Source organism: Physeter macrocephalus, chromosome 17 (genome assembly GCF_002837175.3).
Source record: "Physeter macrocephalus isolate SW-GA chromosome 17, ASM283717v5, whole genome shotgun sequence".
Classification (NCBI taxonomy): Eukaryota; Metazoa; Chordata; class Mammalia; order Artiodactyla; family Physeteridae; genus Physeter; species Physeter macrocephalus.
This window is the reverse complement of record NC_041230.1, coordinates 44,628,827-44,645,740: the sequence shown is the minus strand read 5'-3', so window position 1 is coordinate 44,645,740 and position 16,914 is coordinate 44,628,827. Positions and strand designations below refer to the sequence as shown.

Here is a 16,914-nt window from a genome sequence, read left to right as displayed (position 1 = left end):
AACATAGAGAAATTTCATCAACAGCCTGATACACCTCTGTAAAAATTGGGAAACCATCTGCCCCCAATTACCACCAAACCACCAAAATAATGATGTTGGTACAAAATATATTTAGGAAAAGGAAAATATTCTTAAATGGATTTGTAGGGACTTCCCTGGTGGCGCAGTGGTTAAGAATCCACCTGCCAGTGCAGGGAACACAGGTTCAAGCCCTGGTCCGGGAAGATCCCACATGCCTCAGAGCAACTGAGCCCATGCGCCACAACTACGAAGCCTGCACTCTAGAGCCCATGAGCCACAACTACTGAGCTCGCGTGCACAACTACTGAAGCCTGTACGTCTAGAGCCTATGCTCCGCAGCAAGAGAAGCCACTGCAATGAGAAGCCCTCGCACCACAACGAAGAATAGCCCCCGCTCACTGCAACTAGAGAAAGCCCGCGCACAGCAACGAACACCCAATGCAGCCAAAAATTAAAAAATAAATTTCTTTTTTAAAAAAAAGATTTGTAAATATGTGGTCTAATTTATTTTCCAAAATATGCCCCTTTAATTTCTCTCTCTACCCTGAATTTTCTAATGACAAGAAATGTTTTAAAACATGTCTACAATATCACTGCTATTCCTCCCATAGACAGATGGGCATATATCCCCCCCTCCTTAAATATTAGTGACTTGCTTGTAACCAATGAGATGCAGGGGAAGTGATGCTGCATGACTTCCAAAGCTAGGCAAGGAAAGACAATGCAGCTTCCAACTGGTTCTCTTGGAACACTCACTCTCTAGGGGAATACAGCCTTCATATAATAAATAGCTGCCCTGAGACCACCATACTGGAGAAGGTGAGGAATGAAGCTTTTACTCACCGTACCAGCTATGGTTCCAGCTAACCACCAGCTTCAACTCCCAGTCATGTGAATGAGCCATCTTGGATGTCCTGCCAGCCAGACCTTTAGATGACTGGAGCCACAAACAACATCTGATCACAGCAGCACAACAGACCCCAAACAATGGCTCGTCAAGCCATTTCCAAATTCCTGAGCCACAAAAATATGAGCAAATAAAATGGTGGTTTTTTTCCAAACCACTAAGTTTTGGGGTAATTTGTTACACAAAACACTGTTGACCATTCCACAAACTTCCAACAAATAATAGCTAACATTTTGCAATGCCTTTCAATTGACAAGGTGCAATGATATCATCTCAATTAATTTGTATAAATATCATGTGAAACAGGTATAATAATCACTCACTGCAGTGACTGGGACAAATGCTCAATAACACAATCAGGATTCAGATCCATGTCATCTTATTCCAATGACCTTCAACATTGTGCTGACTCCCAATCATGGTAAATGAAATATTTTAAGTGGCTAAAAATTTTATCTATTCAAAAATGCTGGATAGTAATGAAAAAACTAACAGCATTGTTACTTTGCTTGTTATTTCCAGATGGACTGTCTCTTCATACGTTTATATATTTTTATAAAATTTTAAAAGTAATAATAAAGCAATTCCTGGAGAGTCTAGCTGACAGCCAATTCTTGCATTCCTTTACATTTGTAAATAACAAGATGATTTCTCTGTAATTTTACCTTCAACATTATAAGGAACAGACCAGTTTTCACAAAATGAAAAAAAGCTGAATTTTAACCAGGCATGGAGAGACTTGTATTTCACAACAACTCTCTGGATTTCACATCTTTAAACACACATTGAGAACTGATTGATTGGGGTCCTTAAAATTTAGAAGTTGCTTAATCCTAAAAGAGTTTGCCAAATCTGGCATGCCTTCTAGGTATTTCGAGTTCCCCTGCATTAATTTTTTACAATGGATAAATCAACAAAAACACATTTACTTTTTCCTATTAAGGGCACCGATGTGATACAAATAAGTATAAAATGTGCTTCCAGCCTTACAAAAGCTTACAGTCTTGTTGGGGCTATTCAGAGATAAATTTGTATGATGCAGGAGAAAGCATACTGGATTAGGAATACATTTCCCTACATACCTAAAAAGAGTGCTGTAAAGATTAAGAATGAAAATGCCTTAAAGTCACAAAACACTAAGCAAATGTAATATAAAATATGTGCAAATTAAAACTGAAAGATTTTATCCAAAACGGTGGTTGCAGCCCATGGTACAATATTTCTGCTCTGTTTTTAGAAAGTATTAACTTGTATCTAACTGACTGATTCCAAAAGAGATAGCCAATTGCTACTAACCCCTTCTGATTACATACACCACAGGAGAAGAAAAAACAAAACCAGGTTTCCTAGGAGTGGTAATCAAGATGGACATTAACGAAATTCCAGGAATTCACCATGAAGTAGGGGGTCACCAAAAGACTAAGACAAGCAAAGGCTTATTAGCAGAGATGATGCCTGATTAAAGTGAAAAAGACATACGAAATTGTGAGATATATATAAACCATTTCTATAAATTTCTTACAGCAATTTATCTAGACTCCCTGAGAATAAATATTTACATACTCTATGGTTGCTACGAAGTCTTTTCCTGAAGTTATTTCTTTCTATCACCACTAAGAGGACGTGACGTGTTCCAGAGAAATAAACTGGAGAATCAGGCATAGTTCTCTTGTATCAGGCATCTAATTTAATGCTATCAGGAAAATCTAAGAAATATGAGGTTCTCTTGAAACATTAGGGATACAGAAGAGAAGATGCCCGTTTCTCTTCATTTCTGTGTTTAAACACAAACCAGTGGACGAAACTGTCCTCCTTAAAGTGATTCAAAACACCAGCAGGATGGGACGCTGTTTTGTAAATCAGGATGCCAATATCTTGATACCAATGCCCCTGTGTTGTACTACAATCTTTTGGCCCACTTTTGGCTTCAGTTTCCTATTAAAAGAAATAACTGCAGTGGAGTTTCCTATTAAAAGAAATAACTGCAGTGGGACACAGAACGTTCAGGAAAATCTTACTAAGGAGATTCCAGTCCAAGACGGTGACCTACACACCAAACCTGCAGCTACATTTGGAACAATTTCCTCTTGAAAAAAAAAAAAAAAAAAACCTGAAAACTGGCTGAGCAGCGCCTACGCCTCAGGCGAAGGAGAAAAGGAGCAGGTGGGAGAGGCCATGCACGGAGGGCCATAAGCACCATCCCTGAGCGGCAACTCCCAGTCACAGGAGGGAGCTCAAACCCTGAGCTTCTCCCTGAGGAGTGAAGGCTCTGAACCCCACATGGGGCACCCCCAACCTTTAAGACCTGCACCTGAGACATGAGCCCCCAAAACATCTAGCTTTGAAAACCAATCACTTCACGATACCTGCACTACAGCCATCCGAGAGACAGCTCTGGAAGGGCCGCGCTCAGACTCACCAGCCCTGGGTCCGGCGAGGAAGCCGCCTCCAGCGGCTGGGGGAGAGGCTCTGTTTGCTGGTCCTGAAGCATCGGCCTGAGGGGCAGGCCTCTGATTGAACACATTTGGGAGACTGCTGGTGTTCTCTCCGAAGGAGACTGGCAGGCAGCAACTCCGTGCCCTCCTTCCAGGGCCAGGATCTCCCAGGAGGGAGTTTTCACACGTGTCAGGTACCCAGTTTTACGTCAAGTGCCCCAGTTTTATGTGAGACGCTCGGTTTTACCTCTGGTGCCCCAGCATTATGTCAGGCGCCTGGGGAGTCTGGTGCCCACGTTTACATCAGGTGCCCGGTTTGACACAAGGTGCTGGGTTTTACATCTGGTCCCCTCGCTTTACAACTGTAGCCCCTGCTTTTCGTCAGGTGCCCTGGATTTACGCCAAGTGCCCCAGTTTTACGACTGGTGCCGGGTTTTATACCAGGTACCCGGTTTTACCTCAGATGCCAGCTTTACGTCAGGCGCCCGCTTTTACGTCAGGCGCAGAGCTTACGTCAGGCGTAGGGCTTATGACAGGCGCCCGGTTTTATGTCAGGCTCCCAGTTTTACATCAAGTGCCCGGGGCTTACATAAAGTGCCCCAGTTTTATGTCAGGTCCCAGGTTTACGTCAGGTACTCGGTAATACGTTAGGTGTCGTGGTTTTACATCAGGCGCCCGGGCTTACGTCAGGCGCCAGTTTTACGTCAGGCGCCCAGTTTTACGTCAGGCGCCGGCTTTACGTGAGGCCCCGGGCTTACGTGAGGCACAGGTTTTACGTCAGGTGCCCCTGGGGTTTACATCAAGTGCCCCAGTTTTATGGCAGGTCACAGGTTTACAAAAATAAACATGTCGGGGCTTCCCTGGTGGCGCAGTCGTTGGGAGTCCGCCTGCCGATGCAGGGGACGCGGGTTCGCGCCCCGGTCCGGGAGGATCCCACGTGCCGCGGAGCGGCTGGGCCCGTGAGCCATGGCCGCTGAGCCTGCGCGTCCGGAGCCTGTGCCCCGCAACGGGAGAGGCCACAACAGTGAGAGGCCCGCGTACCGCAAAGAAAAAAAAAAAAGTAACATGTCAGGTGTCATCAGCTTTATATCTGATGCCCCGTTTGTTTGGGGTTTGTTTGGGTTTTTTTTGAAGTAAAACTTTTATTATTTGCAGTTTACGAGAATATTTAAAAATAGTCAAAAGAATCTACATACAAACTAATAGAATTAGTAAATTATTTTAGCTAGGTAGGCCTCTGGATAGATCAATAGACAAAAATTGTATTTTCATACACCAACACCAAAAAAATTGCAAGTGCAGTTTAAAATGAATTCCATTACAGAGCATGAAAAAATATTGGATATCTAAGGAAATAAGTAGATCCCCCTTATCTGTGGAGGGTATGTTTTAAGACACCAGTCCCCAACCTTCTTGGCACCAGGGACTGGTTTTGTGGAAAACAGATTTTCCACGGATTCGGGGGAGGAATCGTTCAGGCAGTCATGCCGGCGATGGGGAAACACGGGCAGCGGCAGATGAAGCTTCACCCACTCACCCGTTGCTCACCTCCTGCTGTGCGGCCCAGTTCGTAATAGGGTGTGGACCTGTATCACAGCCCGGGGGTTGGGGACCCCTGTTTTAAGACCTCCCCCTTCCAGTGGATGCCTGAAATCAAGGATAGTTCTAGACACTATGTATAAAGTTTTTCCTACGCATATGTACCTCTGATAAAGTTTAACTTATAAATTAGTTACAGTAAGAGGTTAACAACAGTAACTAATAATAAAATACAAGTTATAACAATATACCATAATAAAAATTATATAAATGTGGTCTCTCTCTCTCTCTCTCTAAATATTTTGTTGTATAGATTTACTACCTTTTCCGTCTTTTAACTAGGCACTTACACACTGTGGACAACAGTAACTAATAATAAAATACAAGTTATAACAATATACCATAATAAAAATTATATAAATGTGGTCTCTCTCTCTCTCTCTCTCTAAATATTTTGTTGTATAGATTTACTACCTTTTCCGTCTTTTAACTAAGCACTTACACACTGTGGCTGTATCTTTTGCAGTCCGAGGTGTGACAGCAAAACTAGCACCAATTTCTTTTTCCTTCTTCACAATTTCACAGACAGAACATTTGTTCTTACTAGATCTTAGCAACCTCAGCACTTAACTTATTTTTTTCCTTTATTAAGTCAAGAGCTTTCACCTTTTCACTTAAAGGAAGAACTTTATGGCTTCTCTTTGGCATATCCGAATTGCCAGCATCTCTACTCGTGCGCTTTGGGGCCATTGATAAGTAAAATAAGGTTTTCCTGAACACAAGCACTGTGATGCTGTGGTAACCAAGCAGGACCTACGGGGCCTTCCCGGGAAAGACCCCTCCCCCCAAGTCCCCTGCTTTGGGTCCTCTGTGAAGTACCTAATAACAGTATCAGATGAACGTTTCCTGAGTTGTTTTACAGATGCTAAAACCACCACCAAGTGGAAGAGGTTAACTACTTGATGACCATGATGAGCATGCAGCCCCCAGACCTGCTGCAGCGTCGGGATTGATAACGTTAACCCCTGTGACATCACCTTCTTACCTCACCATCAACCTTTCAGAGAATTGTGCCCGAGCTGATCACATACCCTGGGTGTCCCCTCCTTCACCTTGCCTTTAAAAATGCGTCCCTGAAACCCATCAGGGAGGTCAGGTGTTTTCGAACATTAGCTGTCCTGGACTCCTTGTCTGGTGCTTTACAGTAAACAGGGCACTTTCCTTCACCATAACCCGGTATCAGTAGATTGGCTTTACTGTGCATGGGCTAGCGGACCCAAATGTGGTCCAGTAACGCAGTAACAGTCGATTTGATAACCAAGAGGGCTACTAGGTAAATAACAGGTGGGACAGAGCAGGAGGGCATGAGATTTCATCATGCTACTCAGAAAGGCGTGCAATTTAAAATGTATGAATTATGTCTGAAATTTTTCATTTATTTTCAGACTCTGGATTGGTGCCCCAGTTTTACATCTGGTGCCCTGGGTTTTGTTTTGTTTTGCTTTTAAAATCTTTATTGGAGTATAATTGCTTCACAATACTGTGTTAGTTTCTGTTGCATAACAAAGTGAATCAGCTGTATGTATACATATATCCCCATATGCCCTCCCTCGGGAGCCTCCCTCCCACCCGCCCTATCCCACCCCTCTAGGTCATCGCAAAGCGTGCCCTGATTTTTGAGGCTGCCTCCAGGGGACACCTCTACATCACCTGGCTCTGGTGGCCATGGGGCCTATGCTTTCAGCCCCACAGCACTGTTTATATTTGCATATTTTAAAATCTACTGCCTGAGGATCTGGCTTCCAATCAGCCTGAATCTAGGTACTGACTGAGATTCCCCCACTTTGTAACACAGACTGGTCTTGGCAAATGCTCATCTACTAGGAGCCATTAAAAATAAAATAGGCTGGGCTTCCCTGGTGGCACAGTGGTTAAGAATCTGCCTGCCAGTGCAGGGGACACAGGTTCGAGCCCTGGTCCGGGAAGGTCCCACATGCCACGGAGCAACTAAGCCTGTGCGCCACAAGTACTGAGCCTGCACTCTGGAACCCATGCTCTGCAGCAAGAGAAGCCACTGCAATGAAGAGCAGCCCCCGCTCGCCACAACTAGAGAAAGCCCGCCTGTAGCAACAAAGACCCAATGCAGCCAAAAATAAATAAAAATAAAATAAATAAATTTTTTTTTTAAAAAGATGAAATTAAAAAAAAATAAAATAGGCTGTTTGGACAATCACTAAGGTTTGAGAGACAAGAGTGAGGCAGGATTGAACGATCAGGCTCATCTCCTGCAGAAGGCCAGTCCTTTAAGTCTGGCTACTTTATCTAATGCATAGAAACCAACTGAGAGTCCAGCAAAATGAAGAAACAAAAGAATATGTTCCAAACAAAAGAACAAGACAAGCCCTCAGAACCAAACCTTAATGAAACAGAGATAAGTACTTTATCTGATAAGGAAAATCTTACGGAGCACTGGTCAATGGGATGAAGAAATGGGGGTGGCCAACACAGGCAAGATGGAGAAACACACCAGGAAAGATAAATAAACAAGAAAAATATTAGATACTGAAAAGTACTATGAAGAGTACTACTTAAAATAGCATAATAAAACAGTAGTATTAAAATAGAGCTGATATGCAAGGTTTCTAAACCTTAGAACTTGTTACTTTGGACTGGATAACTCTCTGTTGGGGGGGTGGGTTTCTTGTGCATGGAGGGATGTTTTCCAGCATCCCTGGCTTCTACCTATTAGATGCCAGTAATATGACCCCTTCAGTTGTGACTCAAGACATTGCCAAGTGTCCCAGAGGGAGAGAGAAATCGCCCCCAGTTGAGCACCACTGCAATGGAGCCACTAGATGATACCTTTCGGCTCCAAATGTTTATCCTCATAATGAAACCCGAATACTGTACATAATGAACCTGCCCCACCCTCCCTTTTCAACCAACCTTTGTAATGATAGATGCCGTCCTCTTCTGTACCTAATTGAAAACACCATCAGACCCTGTAAAATAGATGACAAGGTGTCCTGCACTGTTGACATAGTTAAGAACCTCCATGAATAGCGCTTCTAAGCTATTATCTGGAGACCAACAGGAATGCTGAAGCGTTTCTCCACATGAAAGCACTTACCTGCACAGTCATAAAAGATAACCCATTACCATGGAAGGAAATCAAAACTGCAATAAATTTCAAAAGAGAAGAATGAGGAGGAGTAGGTATAAAGGACTAGTAGAAAATCTCAAGTGAGAACAGGCTCAACACAGAAAGGGGAGGGGGGCTGTGGAGGCCATGACTACATTGTACAGGGAGTGACCTGGCACTGCCAGTGAACAAGGAGACACTTAGAAAACTGATGCAAATGCATCAAGAGGGTCTAGAGAGTACTGTTAAGACAAAGCCTTCTCTCCGTCATCCAAATCATATTCAAATTAAGTTGGAACCATGACAAAGAAAACCTTTGTATTTGATTCTGGCCACTGAGAAATTCCATTTGGAAGCCGTTAAACAGCTCATGAAATTAAAACTCACACCTGAACTAAAAGTCTCCATCTTCCTTTGCTTGTGCTAAAATTTTAGGGCCTATCCCATAAAATATTTTGAGGACAGAAACTTCAAAAACTCTAGGAAACATGTTTAGTGAGCATAAGAAGAAATCATTGAGCTATAGATATTTATGGCAAGTAAAAACTGGCTTTCATTAGTTACCTTTTCTAAACAATACTCTTACAGATTAAACTAATTTTTAATAATTGACATGACTACTTATCTTACAAGTTTCTCTATTTTGCTTCTCTATTATATTAATACAATTTAAAGAAATAAAACACAAGAATCTTGAATTTTTTTTTAATTTTATTTAATTTTTGGCTCGTTGGGTCTTCATTGCTGCACGCAGGCTTTCTGGCTTTCTCTAGTTGTGACGAGCAGGGCTACTCTTCTGGGGGCTACTCTTCGTTGTGGTGCACGGGCTTCTCACTGTGGTGGCTTCTCTTGTTGCGGAGCACGGGCTCTAGGCACACGGGCTTCAGTAGTTGTGGCACGCAGGCTCAGTTGTAGCACACGGTCTTAGTTGCTCCACAGCATGTGGGATCTTCCTGGACCAGGGACTGAACCTCTGTCCCCTGCATTGGCAGGCAGATTCTTAACCACTGCACCACCAGGGAAGTCCCAGAAATCTTGAATTTAAAAAAATATATAATGTTAGACCAACTGCTTCCTTTGTTTTTCAGAAGAACACAAATTTTATCACAGATTTTATCACAGATTTCCCTTAAATAAGAAGTATGGATTGGAAAGGGCACAGGAGTCAGATGCCTTAAAACACCTCTTTTACCATTCGCCAGCTACATGATTCTGTTAATTCATTTAATATTGCTGAGAACCAAGTTTCTCATATAGAGATTGGATATAACAATTATATACTTTTCATGGGGTGGCTGTGAAAATAAAAAGAAATGGCATATGAGAAAAGGCTTTGCAAACCGTAAAGTTCTATCAAGTGCTGTTTTGTTATAATCTTATCATTGAATTAACATAAACTGTGGCCACAGTGTGGTTTACATAAAACATTCAAGCATGCAGATGGCCAAGAGATCCAGCTTGAAGAAACTTTAGTCAGGCTTCTTCCAGACTATAGCTCCTAACCTCCCTTTCCTCAGAGGATTTTCTCTAGAAAACATAAATTCTTTCTTTGCCCACTTGATATGTAAATCCTTTTAAAAGCCTCTAACTCCTTGTACCTTCAAGGAATATCTTCCTCCAGGAGCTGGGAGCCATCATTTTGAAACACCATCAAGCCCCCCAATCTCCCAGTTTCTGTGGTAGGGTAGGAGCCCAACTTCCATGAGCACTTTGCTCCAAGTTGTAAAACTACCTTCTGTCATGAAGATAAGAGAAAGTTTACTTTTCCTTTGGGAAAGACCATTAGCAAATACAGACAGCCTATGATCCACCCGCCCCCCCCGCCACCCCGTTCCCCAGCTATTCAAAACTCACCCACCCTTTGTTTCAGCAGAGTTAAGTTCAGACTTTAGTTCTGGCCTTTCTCCTCTTTGCAACAGCCTTGAATAAAGTCTTCCTTGCCTGTTAAATTTTGTCCTGTACAATTTTGATTTTGACGCATTTGCAAAAGCATGAAGATATATCCTAGGATTCATTTGCAGCAAAACTTAACAGCCCCCAACTCCACTTGTGACTCACCCAGGTTATAGCTCGCATTAGTCTCGTATAGATTGGAACCTCCCGGAGGTGAGGGACTAACCAAGTAACTGACTGCGTCTAACAATGTCCTCTCTATATAACCATGTATTTATGTATGTGAATCAACATGGAGTTATTACTGTTTTCAGTCCCTGAATTAGTATACATATCAGAGTTTAACTTACCAGAAGCCAGAGCACTTGAAATACTTCCACAGGTGGTCGATCTGGTGATGCTGCAAAGCAGATTGCAAGATAAACACATTTTTAAACCACTTTTTTGAGGTATGATTGACATACAAGAAGCTGTACATATTTAATGCACTTGACTTGATGAGTTTGGAGATAAGTATACACCCATGAAACCATCACCACAATCTATGCCATAAACCTATCCATCACCTCCAAAAGTTTCCTCACACCCTCCTTATTTATCATTTTTTTGGGGATAAGAACATTTAACGTAAGATCTATCCTCTTACCAAATTTTTAAGTATATAATACAGTGTTGTTAATTATAGACACTATGTTATACAGTAGATATCTAGGACTTATTCATCTTGTATAACTGAAATTTTGTACCCTTTGACTTATACCTCCCCATTTTCCCTAATCCCAGTCCCTAGCAACCACAGTTCCAACTCACTGCTTCTATGATTTACTTTCCTCTTGTAAGTGGCATCATGCACTATTTTTCCTGCTGTCTGGCTTATTTCACTTAGCATAATGCCCTCCATGTTCATCCATATTGTCACAAATGGCAGGATTTCCTTCTTTTTAAAGCTTGAATAACATTTCATTTTATGTGTTTGCCATATTTTCTTTAGCCATACATCTTTTGATGGCATTTAGGTTGCTTCCATGTCTTGGCTATCGTGAATAATGCTACAGTGAACATAAGAGTAAAGATCTCCATTCGAAATACTGATTTAATTTCCTTTTAACATATACCCAGAGTGGTATTGCTGGATCGTAGGGTAGTTCTACTTTATTTTGAGGAACTGCATACTGTTTTCCACAGTGGCTGCACCAAACTTACATTCCCAGCAGTAGTGCACAAAGGTTCCCTCTTCTCATTCTCCCAACACTTATCTTTTGTTTTGGGGTTTGTTTGTTTGTTGTTTTTCCTTTTTTTAATATTTTTTTAATATTTCTTAAAATATTTATTTACTTACTTGGCAGCATCGGGTCTTAGTTGGGCACACGGGATTTTCATTGCCACGTGCAGGATCTTCCTTCTGGCATGTGGGATCTTTAGTTGCGGCATGCAGAATCTTTAGTTGCAGCATGTGGAATCTTTTTCAGTTGCGGCATGCGAACTCTTAGTTGTGACATGTGGGACCTAATTCCCTGACCAGGGATTGAACCCTGGGCCCCTGTGTTGGGAGCACAGTCTTAGCCACTGGACCACCAGGGAAGTCCCCTGTCTTTTTTATTTTATTTTATTTTTTTATTTTTTTAGTTAAGAGATTTTATTCTAATAGCTGTAATTACAGTGCTTGTTTATCGAAAGGAAAACTGAAAACAAGTATACAAAACACTTGATTACTAATCGTGTTTTGAAAGCAGTAAGAGGTTCCACAACACCAAATAAACCAGTTCTGAGGTTTTCCCCAAGATAAAGTTTAACAGCTCCAGCTTCTTCAGTGTTTATCAAAATACAAAAGAAAAAAGTAGAGGTTATCATTTTTCGATGGCAAATCTGACCGTTGCAGGCTGAGGGAGTGAAAGCACATGTAGACGGGGCTCCGAAGAGCTGGGGCTCAAGGATGACCACCCGTGCTCCTGCTGGTGAAACCCCGAGAACCCGGAGCAGGTAAGCAAGGGGACTGCAGGGCTCCCGCGCAAACCAGAGCGTTTCCAACCAAAGTGCCCATGCTGACCCAAGCAAAGGCTGGGGTTCCTCCAAGGGGTCTGAGAGCGGCGGCTGCAGCCTCCAGCCCATCTCCTGGACGGCCATGTAAGCACAGATGCAAGCACAAACGCTAGGGGGTGTGGGATGACCCAAGACAGAGCAAGTCACAGGGACCCCCTATTGTGACCATGCAGAATGGATCATGGCTGGTTCTGCCCCGTTTCATGTTCCCAACGGGAAACAGACCACTAGTGGACTGGACTCACTAGGCACATTTCTCCCTTCTGTGTGTTCAAGTGTCCTCCTTATCTTGTATTTGTAACTATTTTTTTAAATGCACTGAGTTTGGGTTAAAAACCAGCAATCAAAATGGATCTCAATACAGATCTAAAGCCCAGGGGAGGAGCATCGGGCTTGTCTGACACAGTGACTCCTGGATGACCCGTGTGCCTAAAATCCCTTCTCAGTACTAAACAGTGGGTTGGTTATCTTTTTATAATTAAAAAAAAAAGCTGAGTAATATTGCATAGGAGTACCAGAAACTGCCTCATTGGAAACAAAAACTATTTACATTAAATAAACACAGAGGTGCAGGCTGCGTCTGCACATTTACAGCATGGTGAAGCACACGGTGACCGACCATGGAGACAGCTTCTGGCACTCACACCCCAGGGGCACGTTTGCCACATGAGAGTAAAGCAAGGGTAGAGGGAGGGAGTGAGAGGGGAAGAGAGAGGAGTACAGCTCGCTTCTGGTTCTGGAGCTGGTTGGACAGCCAGTCCAGTCCCTCATACAGCCTGTCCCCGCTGGTGGCACAGGTGGCCTGAATGTACCAGTTCCTGTGGCGCAGAGAGTGCAGACCCAGCTTGTTTGTGATTTCAGCTGCATTCATGGCATTGGGGAGGTCCTGTTTGTTAGCAAACTCTGAGCAGCACGGCATCTCTGAGCGCGTCTTCTGCCAGCATCCTCATAAGCTCCTCTCGGGCCTCATTCACACGCTCTCTGTCCTTGCTGTCAACCATGAAGATGAGACCTTGTGTGTTCTGGAAGTAGTGGTGCCACAGAGGCCGGATCTTGTCCTGGCCGCCCATGTCCCACACAGTGAAGCTGATGTTCTTGTATTCCACGGTTTCCACGTTGAAGCCTAGAGTGGGAATGGTGGTCACGATTTCACCAGCTTCAGTTTGTACAGGATGGTGGTCTTTCCCACAGCAACTAGGCCCACCAAGAGAACGCACATTTCTTTTTTGCCAAAAAGACCCTTGAAGAGGTTTGCAAAGATATGCCCCATGCTGTAGACCCGTGGGAGCAACACCAGCCAGAGAAACCCTGGGCGGCTGGCGCAGCTGCTACCCTGAGGCAGAGGCTGGTTTCGCTCCCGCAAGATGGCTGCTCTGACGGCGGCCCCCCTGTTTTTTTTAAATTATAGCCATCCTGGTATGTGTGAGGTGATATCTCATTGTGGTTTTGATTTGCATTTCCCTGATTACTGGTGATGTTGAGCACCTTTTCATATACCATTTGGCTATTTGTATGTCTTCCTTCAAAACCGATGCATTTCAATGCAACTTTAGAAAATAACGATTTGAAGACGGATTATAGATTTGTAAATATGCAAATCTCAAGGAATAGCAATATCAAACATTTGTCAATATTAAACATAATTTAAACCTAGTTAATTTAGCTCTAAAATGTTTTACTGAAAGATGCAGAAAGAATAGATGTGGCACAGGTACAAGACAAATGAGAAGAGTACAATCTCAGGAAAAAATAGAGAATATAAAACTCCGCTCTTAAAATCCTTCTATAGTTTCCAATTACTTAAAGCAAAAAGTAAAACACCATAACACATCAAAAACTTTGGCCAAATCTGGACCAAATCAAATTTCTCCCCTTTCTCTCTTTGCATTTGCTTCTCCATCCCTTATACTCAGTGTCTCCTTGTGAATGGAAAGGAACTTCCCCCTACATCCCAGAACTTGAAACAGCCAAATCTATTACTACAATCACCTAAAACCTTTTTTTACATGAGACAGTTTACAAATGGGTCACACAATCGCTGTGTCACACCCAAATCCAAAAGCCCTATGAAATCTCCTCCCATCTCAATATGACTAGGACTCTACATTTTTCAAGGCAAGTTCATCTATCATCTTTACCATCACTAGCAGTGAGTTTATTATTATTAAGTCCACTTTATTTGTGAGAAATCTGATGCTGATAGAGTTTATTTCTTGCAGCTTTATGAGGTACACAAAACTTCACGTATTTAATATGTACAATTAGATGCTGAGAGAGTATAAATTTCTTACTTGTATCAAGATAGGACTTAAGAAAGTCCTTCAGCCCATTTCTATGTGGGATGATCAGATCCCAGGAGTGATAAAAAGCAAAATCTGATTCCGTACAGCCTGCTGTATGTTCCCAGAAGGGTGCTAGGATTGAAATGCACCCAAAGTGATAAAAGATGGACATAACATCCCCAGGACAACCAACAGGGTTAACTTAAGTTTTTCCTGATTCCGCAGAGCAGCAGGTAAACACATAACACAGACTTAGAGTGACAGGGGCTTCTCTGTATAGTCATAAGAACGTAAAGGCCAGAGGGGCAGACTGGCCTTCTTCTCGGACCCAGGTTGAGCTTCCTGAAAAAACCTGCCTGCCTATGGAGCGCCTCTCCACATACGGGCTGTGTCATTGTCTAAGGCTGTGGAAACTGCCCCTCCAAAGGGAAGAATACTCCTGAGCGTCCAACTTGCTATAGCCATCACCACGCTGTTAAATCCTTTATCCTTTACCTACTTTAAAGGGATTTGTGTCTTTTGCCTGTGTCTCTTGATATCTCACCATCAATCACTTTCTCCCTTGTGAAAAACATGCAGAGAATCACAAAATAAATAAATAGATTTGGTAGTTCAGAAATTCCAATTACATGCCCAATACCCTTCTACTTTCTGCTTAATATGTAAAGGAATCCTGTAATACAAACCTTGTAAATCACAGAACTGATCCCAAAGTCTAAAATCAGAAAATAATAAAGGCTTTACTAGTGGGAAGCAGCCACATAGCACAGAGAGATCAGCTCGGTGCTTTGTGACCACCTAGAGGGGTGGGATAGGGAGGGTGGGAGGGACACACAAGAGGGAGGAGATATGTGGATATATGTTTATGTATAGCCAATTCACTTTCTTATACAGCAGAAACTAACACACCACTGTAAAGCAATTATACTCCAATAAAGATGTTTAAAAAAAAAACCCTATCAGAGAGTGTCAAGTGACAATTAAGCTGCATCTGGTGGCAGGCTTTATAGTGGCAAGTGAGTTGATGTACTTCAATTGTACAGCTGCATCTGGTGGCAGGCTTTAAGTCAGAATCCGACACTTATTTTAGTCCATGCGTAGCCCGCCCATTATTTTATTTACCACCTCCGTCCGCGCCTCTTTCCCACACTGCACACTTGTCTCAGTCAGTTTTGGTAAGCCCACAAGCTAACCCTAGCCAAAATGAGTGAAAAACAAATGTCTCTGGAGAGCTTCTTTGAAAAGGGGGAAAGACCCAATGATGAGACAGCAGAAGACTCTAAGACTGCCCACAAAAAGAAAGCTGCATTTAAAAGAAAATACCAAAAGTCCTACTTAAATTCATTGCAACAGGTGATTCACATTATCCAAGCCCACTTTGTATAATATGTGGCTACCGGCTATCCAACAAAGCCATGAAACCTTCAAAACTGCTCACCTATCAGCTCTCAAAAGAGTTTGAGCGGGGCTTCCCTGGTGGCGCAGTGGTTGCGCGTCCGCCTGCCGATGCAGGGGAACCGGGTTCGCGCCCCGGTCTGGGAGGATCCCACATGCCGCGGAGCGGCTGGGCTCGTGAGCCATGGCCGCTGAGCCTGCGCGTCCGGAGCCTGTGCTCCGCAACGGGAGAGGCCACAACAGTGTGAGGCCCGCGTACCACAAAAAAAAAAAAAAAAAAAGAGTTTGAGCATTACTTCCCAACCACAAAAGACCCCTAAACTGGGAAGGAATGGATCCGTGACCCATTTGTGAATAAGCCAGGTGAATCGATTTTGTCCATGCTAGAAGAGGATCAACTGCTTGAGATCACAAATGACGGTGGCCTTAAAAGTATGTTTGAGACAACTTCAAATCTCTATACGTTCTGGATTAAAGTCAAGGCAGAATATCCTGAGATTGCCACAAAAGCACTGAAAAGCCTGCTTCCATTTCCAGCGTCCTATCCTTGTGAAGCAGGGTTTTCTGCAGTGACAGCAACCAAAACGAGATCACGGAGTAGACTGGACATAAGCAACACACGTCAGGTATCACTGTCTCCCATCACCCCCAGATGGGACCATCTAGTAGCAGGAAAACAAGCTCAGGGCTCCCACTGATTCTGCATTATGGTGAACTGTATAATTATTTCATTATAAATTACAATGTAATAATAATAGAAATAAAGTGCACAATAAATGTAAAAAAAAAAGAAAATAATAAAAGCTTTAAAGTTGTTGAGGGAGTTCTGTTTCTGATTAGGATGTAGAACAGTGCAAAAGACCATCATCTCCATGGTAACGACAAGAAAAACAAAATTACTTTTCTATAAAGCTATCAAAGAGCCGTGACAAAAAAGCAAAGAAGCCTTAATGAACTATGTTCCAGAGAGAGACAAGCAAAGAGCCGCAGATGCTTCCACACTTAGCAGCAAATTCCAATCTGACTTTGCAAATTCCTAGCAAACTTGCCAGAGATGGAAGGGGGAGGGATTAGGAGAAACAAGCAGGTTTTAACAGTGAGGACAGGCAAAGGACAGAATCTATGATAGCTCAAATACAAAAAGAACTGTTCAGGCCAACATATCTCCAATCTCCCACCCGCTAGGAATTTTTCTGAGAAAGTAGCAGAAATAATTATGAGGACAGGGCTAGTTAAAAGACAGAAAAATTTTTGGCCATT

General features: G+C 42.8%; 1 pseudogene; it reads right to left on the bottom strand.

The window, feature by feature from the left end:
* Window positions 1-8,772: 8,772 nt before the first annotated feature.
* LOC129391465 (ADP-ribosylation factor 1-like) lies at window positions 8,773-16,444 on the bottom strand (annotated as a pseudogene).
* Window positions 16,445-16,914: the final 470 nt, after the last annotated feature.